We start from the raw sequence: 9,909 nt of genomic DNA, 5'->3' as shown, positions 1-9,909 counted from the left end.
GGGCACCATCAGCTTTCCTCACCACATTTGCTTATTCACCCAACTGAAAGTACTTTTTATCAAAACTTGTACATATGACTTTGGCCCTGACTTGTTTGTGAAAGTGGTCATCACAGCTGGAAAATTTCAGTAAATGAATAACATTTAACTCCCGTGATTACAGGGAAGCCTGGCTGGCACAATGGTTAAGCACTTGAATGCTAATGGAAAGGTTGGTGGATTCCCTGTATTTCCACCTGCACTTGTACAAGAGAAAAGACAGACACTTTGCTCCTCTAAAGTTTTGCCCTAGATCCGCCTGTAGGACAATTAGTTGATGGCCTGTGCTGTCACCATGCGTTTGAGTGGACTTGATGGCACAAGAATACAGCTGTGAAAACAGCTCCATTTCTAATGTTAATTATATTCTTCTACATATGAATTTAAAAATAAGATTGAATCCCTTCTGGAATTAAATATCAATTTTAGTCTTCATTCATAGTTGAAAATGAAATTACCATTTTTCTTTGTAACTTTGTATTTGTAAGAGTTTGACATCCTGCAGACATGAATAATTTTAAATTATTGTTATATGTAATAATGATGTTTTGTTCACATGTAAACAATTGTTTTATGTGTTTGTAAGTTTGTTTAAACAGTGTGGAATTAACTGTCCCCTGTTAACTTCCAATATATTTGTTCACTGAAAGTCACAACAGCATTTAATCTTCTGCAGGGCTGGTAATCAGTCTTGTTTGTAATTAACTTTTATGTCTATTTTTTGTTTATGCTAAACATCATGACTTATCAGACATTGGAATGAAGAAAGTAGTGAGTGTGTGATCTCATTAATTTCATATATTTGTTCATCCATTCAGTCACTTATATATTTAGGGTTCTTGTCAATTGCTCTACTGGACCCCGGAATACCACCATGAGATATTTGAGTAATATTCCCTACACCTTTTTAATCTTTCGTCTAATGAGAAAGACAGGGATTAACAAATTATCAGGTTAATAAAAGTGCGCGTGTGACCGTGGGATTTCAAGGTGACTTTCACTGAGCTGTGACAGCCTGCAGTGAACCCTATGACCTGGTCAAGAGATCAAGGAAGCTTTGAGATCGACTGTTGGCATTGAGATAAGCAGAATGCTTAGGAGTCGCTCAGCCATGAAAAGCCAGGAAGACCTTCCCAGAGGAGGGGGCACTATTTGTCCCATGCTAAGAGTAGTTTGGGAACCCAAAGGCCCAAAGGAATGCTCTTCAATGATAGAAGAGAATGAGGAAAACCAGGGGCCAACGTCTTGCGCATCGGTGTGCTGATGGGTGGACGCAGAGAATGCTCCACCTTGTCAACTCTTGTGCATGAGCAATGGGGTATGTAGTCCTGGGTTGGATGGACAAATTCACTTTAAAATAAATCCAGTGTTTGTCTGGATACCTAAGGAAATCGGAGTATCAGTGGATAGGAACTAGTGAAATGACAGCATATTGAACTGTTCTAAGCGAGACACATGGACCAGATATAGAAGGGGACGCGGAGATGTGTGCATCGAACAGAGATATTTTGAAGGCGAAGTGTCGCTCTCCTCAGAATCTGTATGTGTAGCCACACTCCAGTGTGGTTTGCTTCAGGTGGTCAAGTAACTACTGACAACCAGCGAATCTCAATCCATCTTTTCCGTCTCTTGTTAGGAAAGCCTTCCTTTTTTGAAAATCAGAAGTTATTTCCAAAATCTCTTACTAAATGTCAAACATATATAGTTAAATATCATGTCCTCTTTTTCATTTAATATGGAACTAATCAAAAACTTAATAGACCCTAATTGTTGTCAAATTTGCCAAGAAAAGACTCTCCTCGATCTTGTTAGTGTGTCACATTCTGTTCGTTTTGGAGCCCATCACGTATCCCCAGCAGGGACTGTGCTTGGAAGCACCAGGGACTTCTTGGAAGAAAATCTACTTGACAGATCTCAGGTCAAACCAGACTCATCCCTCACAAATATTGATTCTGGACATACTGTAGGTAGCAGATAGACTTTTATATTGTTGAGGTTTATGTCACATTGTGGTCCCATTGTTCTAGACATCTTGTCCATCAAATCATGAGCATCTACAGAAAGAAAGTACAATGACGACTATTCTCATATATTAGACCTCTAGCACAAACATTTAAAAAATATTCATTCCACCTTTTCCAGATCTATGAAAGATTAGAAAAAAATTCTACTGAACCTTATAACATGACCATAAATGTGAATGCATTAACCCATCAGAGAAAAGTCTCGTTATAGCTTTAATTTGCAGTCGCGGCTTTTCCCGTCCCCATACACTTCCCGGTTCACACGTGTGTGAGCTTTCTCTCTTAAAAGGAATGCAGACAATAATACAATAGAGCAGTATTACAGAGAGCACAGCACTGGAAGTATAATTTGTGAGTATCAGAATAACTTGGAGTAAAAAAATATGTATAGATAGTAGAGTTTTAGGTGTAGATATGAACATCTATATCTACATTTATTTATATGTTTATGCACAATACAAAGACAGGAGAATCAAGGTTATGCAGTGAAACATTCTTGCAACAGGCTATTTATTACTCTACTATATGAAATATTTACTTGAATGGTTTGTTCTATAAAGGAGGATAAAGCAATAATTCCTTGGATTTTTGTTATTACTATTGCATTCTCCATCCTGCTGGTCTTCTCCCTCCCTTTCTGTCTCAAGTTTTACATGACTCCCGTTTCTTTTTACCCATTCACTTCAGTGTTGTTCCATATGGTATATCTTTGTAGAGACAGTCTTTTATGTCTATGCGTCTTAAATGTTCTCACATACCCTTTAATCTTTTAGAAGTATATTTTTTAATGAAAAGATGCCTAAAAATGTCTTTCCTGTTTTGGATGCCATGTGACTTTGGTGTAGTGAAGGGCTGCCTGGGAGTCAGTCAAGAGAACGTGTTGTGAGTGCAAATTGCAGAGGTATCTGGGAGAGCTACAAAACATGTCGGCAATCTGAAATGAGGCTGTCATGATATCCACTTGGAATCTTGTTGGATTTACTTGCTTTTCTGGTCCAACTGAAAATTGATAGATATATAGACATATTTCTAAAGGGATGTTAGGTAATCATTCGGGAATCAAATTGACTTGTGTATTCCTGAATTAGAATGACGGTAGATTGTAAAGTATTTTATTTTTGTACTAATACTTTCATTTGCCAGTGTTCACGTCTTAAAACTGCCTTATTTGCTATATTTATTATATGTGCTGCTGAAGTGAGAACGTCTTTGCCATTTATACAAGGAAGTTATTTAATAGATGCCTTGGCGTCACTATAACGTAAGCATGGTAAGGAACAGAGAACAGAATGAGAAGTAAAGATAGCATTAGAGTGCTCCTCCTCTTCTTTATCCGCCTCCTCTCACATAGCAGATTGAGTAGAGATAACGCTAACAAGCCCTTTCCCATCATGGATGCCTTCATGGACGGTACACATATCTACGTAATGAAACGTTCAAGGAGAAAGTTCACATTGGCTTTGAGCTGCTGAGTACACAAGGGGAAGTGAGAAAGTGTCACTGGCGGGTTTCCAGTGTATTCACACATGGGTTTATTCTGACAACAAACACGTGGAAACACGTCTCTGCCATTGGTGGATGATTGCAGACAAAGATTCTTGGTAATACACTTGTTTTTGTCTTGTTAGGTTGCCTTCCAAAAAAAAAAAAAAAAGCCACTCAAAATAGAAGCTTCAAGGAAGGCCTTCCTGGTTAATTCAAGCTATAGAGATCATATCAGAAGATACGGTGATTGTTATTAGAAATTTCAAATGAGTCATCTTGATTGATTTTTCTCAAAGGGTGCAGATGACCACAGGGACTTATTATCTTTAATAAATTTATTTATTTTTAATTGGGAATTAGTACATCTAGCATATCATACCATAGTTTACCCGTGTCAAACAGATTTGTATAATTGCTACCACACTCAGTTTCCCATCGCTTCTTGCCTTCCTGGACTCCTTGACGTCGTCCCCTTTGACAAGCCTCCCCCATCCCTCCCACCACCACACTAACCACTGCCCCCTAAAGCTTATTACCCTTATTCCACTTGCTGTCCTGATAGGTTTATCAATCCTGGGTTTAATATCCTGAGAAATGGGAAAATATATAACACAACGTTAAGAGGGTGACCCCCCAATGACATAGCACATCTGAGATAAATCAGGGACTTATTATGAAGAGGTTTTAAGAAAATTGAAAACTACATTGGTAAGAAAAAGGCCAGAACATTTTCACTGAGGATTCCATCCCCCCCCAGCCCCCCCACCGCCGATCCCGTCACCATGACAGTGTCTGTTCATTCCTTGCGTGTAGTAATAAGAGCTGTCCTATGAGAGTTTTGTCTAGAAACTGTATCCCATGTACCTCGTAGCCTTGATCTTTCCCCTTTGTACTTCTTTTGTTCCACAAATTCAACTTTTGAAAGGAACGTGGTTTGGATTCCCGAGGATGCCAAATTGCCATTTCACTTGATGTAAATCTGAGAGTCCAAAATTCTTCAGAAATGTGTAGAAATACTGCCTTCAGAAATGAAAATCCTATATGGAGTGCATATCAAAAAATGTTAGTTTTATATTATGATGTTTTTGTTCAACAAAGATTTTTGTTATTTTATGACAATACTTTTAAATGTACCCTTTTAACACAAAAAGAGCATTTTCTTTCTTTGTGTCTAGAAATTACTGTGTTATGTAATATGGACCCCAAAGGAAAACACTGTGAAAAAAAATTATTTCGAAGGTCATGCACATCTGTATCTTTAAGGTTTCTAAAAACAACTGTTTATTGATAACATACTAATGAGAATGAAAGAAAAGCAAGAAGTAAATGTTTTCAGGAAATTAGATGTATTTATGAAATAGATAAGGCAAATATGTTAAAGTTCTCATTGGTTGCTAGTTATTGCTTGAATAGTCATATTACAGAGAGAATATTTTAAATGCTGTTTTCCAAATTCATGATAAATGGTTAAGGTCTACAATGTTATTCTGAAATAATATTAATAGAATATGTTCAAATTAATGTATTAATTAGGGAGGTGGCCTTTCTTGTGGTACACTTGTGTGAAGTAACTTTCTACCGGAGAGTTATAAAGAGAAAAATCTAGCCTTTAAAAATGTACCATTGTTAACTAAAAATGGTATTATGACTGTTGAGAGATTAAGATCAGAGCTTCTCATAAAATATTTAGATGCTATTGAAATGTACATTTTAAGGAATCCTATTCATGAAGGTATCTTCTTTCCTTTTTCACTAGCCAGGATTTCCTAGAACTGAAAATTTATTAGTTCTACATCTAATATTGATGATGATGATGAAAGATGATAAATCACATTGCGTGCCAAAGGAAATATTATTTTTAGATAGCTACTTACATAAGAGAATGGGTTTTATATTGTATCTCTCTTTAAAGGATTAAAGACATTCTAATGGCAAGATATGTCAAAATAATAATTTATAAATTTTCAAGGGTTCATGAGGGAGGGAGGAGCGGGGAGGGAAGGGAAAAATAAGGAGCCGATGCCAGGGGCTTAAGTGGAGAGCAAATGTTTTGAGAATGATGAGGGCAATGAATATACAAATGTGCTTCACACAATTGATGTATGTATGGATTGCGATAAGAGTTGTATGAGCCCCTAACAAATGATTAAAAAAATAAAAATACATTCTAATGAATAGCAAGTGATATTTGAAAACTATCAGTAAGTTGGTCTTCTTGAAACCAGTTTAAAGTGTTACAGAAATTTATAGATCAGCACAAGCAATATTGATCTATTTAGGTTTATATTATTTCCTCAATCTTTATAAAGAAAAAATAATATACCTTCCATATTCATATGTCTTATTATAACATTTGATTCATTTGTCATTTGAAAAAATTTCCTTCATTGGTAAATGAAGGATATTAGGTTGTACCTTCTATGAAAATGTTTACTTTGAGTTTCTGGAACTTTCAGGATAGGATTATAGTTCAGGAAACACAGTTATTTACTTAATTGCTTTCATATTTTCCAAAGGAAGAGTATTTTTTACTTAAAAAAGTTCAAAAAATATTGTTAACTTTTGATAATTAATGTGGTGGAAACCTTGAAGTAGCCTGACCTAAAGCTACTGATTTTGTGTGAATATTGTTATGTTTAATTGCAAAAGGTCACTATGTTTGATTACAGGGTGCTTCTTTATATATCACTGACAGTATTAGTTTATATACCGTCTATAACATCCATTCAATATGTGCTGTGGAGCACATGCTGTGCTTTAGGACCAGTGCTAGGTCTTGAACAATAATTTCTGTGCTCTCAAGAAAATCGGAAGCCTTGCTAAGAATAATGCAAATGGATACATAAGATAATAAAAACACGTACAAAGTTTAACGCTACCAAAGTGTAATAGGCAAGAGAGAGAGAGAGAGAGAGCCAGGGTGATGGTTTTCCTTGGCATGGAGCTGTCAGGAGATGGAAGACCGGGAGGTGGAGAATCAGAGAGGGCTGCACACAAAACATAATTCAGTTTCCAAAGTATGTCAGAGTTGAAAGAAATACCCTGAGCCTGGACACAGAGGAGAAAAATGCACAGCATTTGCATGGATGGCAAATAATCATATCGCAAGGTAATTGTGGGAAATGAGCCTGGAGATACAGTCATCAGATCATCACGGCTCTTGCTTGCCACACTACAGAAGGCGTACCTTATTCTGTGGATCATGGGAACATATTAAAGGGCTTTGCTGGGGAGTGCTCTCACCCATTTTGCATTTTAAAAGGCTCTCTTGTGTAGCCTTGTGATGATGGACCAGATGGGAACAAGACAGAGAGCGTTTAAGAGAATAATGCAATTAAGGGGACAGATGCCATAATCTTTAGCTCTAAATGTTGGTCCTAATTTGTCAAAACCTACCTTTCTTTCTTTTATTCCTGGTTTTCTCTTTTGCCTCTCCTTTCTTTCCTTCCTCTTTTCTCTGTTTGCACCCTGCGCCCAGACATACATTGTGTTCCATAGTCCCTTTGTAGCTCAGTGTCTTCTTTTTCTAAAGTGAAGTCACTGCTGAATTTTCTAAATCCATCTATCAGCCTCCTATTATGACAGTTGTCTGTAAGTTAACTGTGTCCTACTTCTTGGATGACTTTCGTGTTCTTACGCTGTCCACTCAGCGTCCTCCAAGAATGAACTTTACTGAGGGTTTATGTATCCACATGTTCACGTGACAAAAACCTAAAATGCCAAAGCTGAATTCCTATTCAAGACTCTCACCTGCAGCATTTTACCCCAACCTGTCTCCTCCGAGCTGCCACAGAAGATGAATCTAGGAAGGGCTAGTTCCATTGTATTTTTGGTGAGCACAGCATTAAGAATTTACTGTGAATGATTCCTCTCTGGAGTTGTGCAAAGAACGATCTCAACTTCTTTGCATCCCAGGGACCTGCACTTCCTTTGTCATGGAACATTTCATTCCTACAAGCCTTCCTGTTCCCCCACCCACTCTTCATTTCCCCCAGACAGAAACCCTGCTCCACTCTTTGTCTTTCCCATCACTGTTAATAGCAGCCATTTCTCAATTAAAAACCTTTGAGGTATAATTGATTTTATCTTTCTGCTTTCCACAACCTCTTCCAAATCTTTTGTCTTACTCCAGACGACAATGCAAAGTCAGTTTCCTTTACTTCTGTGACTATTATTTGTAGCCAATTCACCATTAACTTTCACTTGGATCACTGCAGTAAACTCTTAACTTTGTTTCCTTCCACTTTCTCACTGTTATGAATCACCCACATTGTGGGGCCAAAGAATATGTGCTGTGAAATTTGACTCCTATACCTGCGGATATAACCCCTGCTGGGAATAGAGTTAAATTAATGATGCCATATCAATCTGCAATATAGCTTAAGCTGAGTTAATTTTGGGATATAATAAGAGCTGAATAGACAAAAAAGGAAGTACACATAGAGGTGTGGGGGGAGATAGATGCTACGTGGCCCCCTCCATAGAAGCAGAGAAGAGCACTAGAGAAGCTGAAGCAAAGTTTTTTTTTCTCAGGACAGACAGCTTTCTCACATTATCACATTCATTGTAGGAAATTACATTTATGTTCCTTAAAGTCACCCACTTGTATTTCTCGTACAGTAGGTCTAGGAAACCAAGACACCAACCCTTACTAACTATCCTCTATTTTTTATAGCAGCCAGGTGTGTGTGTGTGTGTGTGTGTGTGTGTAATGAAGGGGGGTATCAAAAAAGAAAAAAAATCAAATCCACTGGACGGAGCTTTCTTAGTAGGCATTTTTCCTGCTGGGCAAGCATCAAGCAACTCGCTTTGAGTTAGTGCACCCAGTGGCATCTCCAGGGAAGGTCCTTTCTGATCACAGTGAATTTTTTCATAAAAGCAGCTTCTCTGGAACCTCGTTTTTTGGTGATGGCCAATTTATGAGAGCAGTGTGTGGCTGTGAAATTTTGTTTCCTGCTCAGGAAGAATGCCACAGTAACTGTTGTGATGTTGAACACAGGTAAGAAGGACAGCCCTATGGGGAAAACTCAAGTGTATGAATAGTTTTCTTGTTTCAAAAAGATGAAATGTAGATTGATGAGAAACCTCTTTCTTGACGTCTGTTAACTTTTCAATTGGATGAAAATTTGTAGTGCATTTGGAGTTTGTTCCACCAGGTCATCAAGCTTTCTATTTAGAGGTTCTGAAGAGATAGCTTAACAGGGTGCAACAAAAAAGACCCAATTTGTGGCAGAATAGGGACTTCTTTTGTCACCATAATAATGCACCTACTCATGCAGCCAGGTGCCAGTTTTTGACCACAAAAAACAAACAAACAAACAAACCAGCATGCCTCTCTTGCCCCAAACACCTTACTCACCTGACCTCACTCAGTGTGACTTCTTTTTGTTTTGAGAATGAAGATCATGAAAGGACAGCAATTTGAAGACATAGGAGAGGTGAAGAAAAACTAGGGAATTGCTGTCAGCCATCCAACCAGATGAGTTTGATTTTTTTTTTCTAAGAATGGAATCACAGAGATTTGACAAAGTATTAAGTGCAATGGAGAGTACTTTGAAGTTGATAAGGTTGTTTTGTTAAAAATAAAATTAAATACATAACTTTGGGGGAAATTTTTCGAGTTTGTGTGTGTGTGTGTAGTAGTAGTAGTAGTAGTAGTGGTCACACTCAACCACTTCTGTGTAATTCCACCCATCTGTGCATTGCTGGTTTCTCTTTGCATTTAGAATTCAGCTTAAATATTCTTTTAAAGAGAACTTCACTGACCACAATCTAAAGTAGCCGATCATACTCAATCACATCATTCATTTCATTGATCTTCAGAGCAGTTATCACTATTTGAACTTTTTCCCGGCTTTGTGTGTGTGTTTGTTTGTTGTCTTCCCTTACTTATATTATCTTTCACTTCACTCAAAAATCCTAGGAGAGTATTTAATCCTTAGTAACAAAAACCACAGTCATGTAGTCTGTTCCTACTCATAGAGAACCAGTAGGATGCAGCCAAACTGCCCCTTTGTGTTTCTGAGCCCGTCCGCATTTACAGGAGCAGACACCCTTATCTTTCTCCCATGGAGGGGCTGATGGATTCCAACTGCTGACCTGGAGGTTAGGAATCCAACTTTACAACTAGGGCTCCTAACACTTACAAGGGACTTATCACCATGTTACCTGAGCAGGTGAAGTTAACTCTATTACTCTCATAGAAAGTAAAATCAGTATGAATTGAGCTGTGCTATATTTTGGATTTAGCAAAGCAAAATAGACAATTTTTTATATAAGAGCTAATTGTGTGTGTTTTTAAGTGAATCTTTGATTAGTATAAAGAGAAGCTCAGAATACTCCAACCATACATGTTTCTTTT

The sequence above is a fragment of the Echinops telfairi genome, unplaced genomic scaffold (assembly GCF_000313985.2).
Source record: "Echinops telfairi isolate 266 unplaced genomic scaffold, ASM31398v2 ScPeMD7_21;HRSCAF=78, whole genome shotgun sequence".
NCBI lineage: Eukaryota > Metazoa > Chordata > Mammalia > Afrosoricida > Tenrecidae > Echinops > Echinops telfairi.
The sequence above is the reverse complement of the archived record's forward strand: the minus strand, read 5'-3'. Positions refer to the sequence as shown.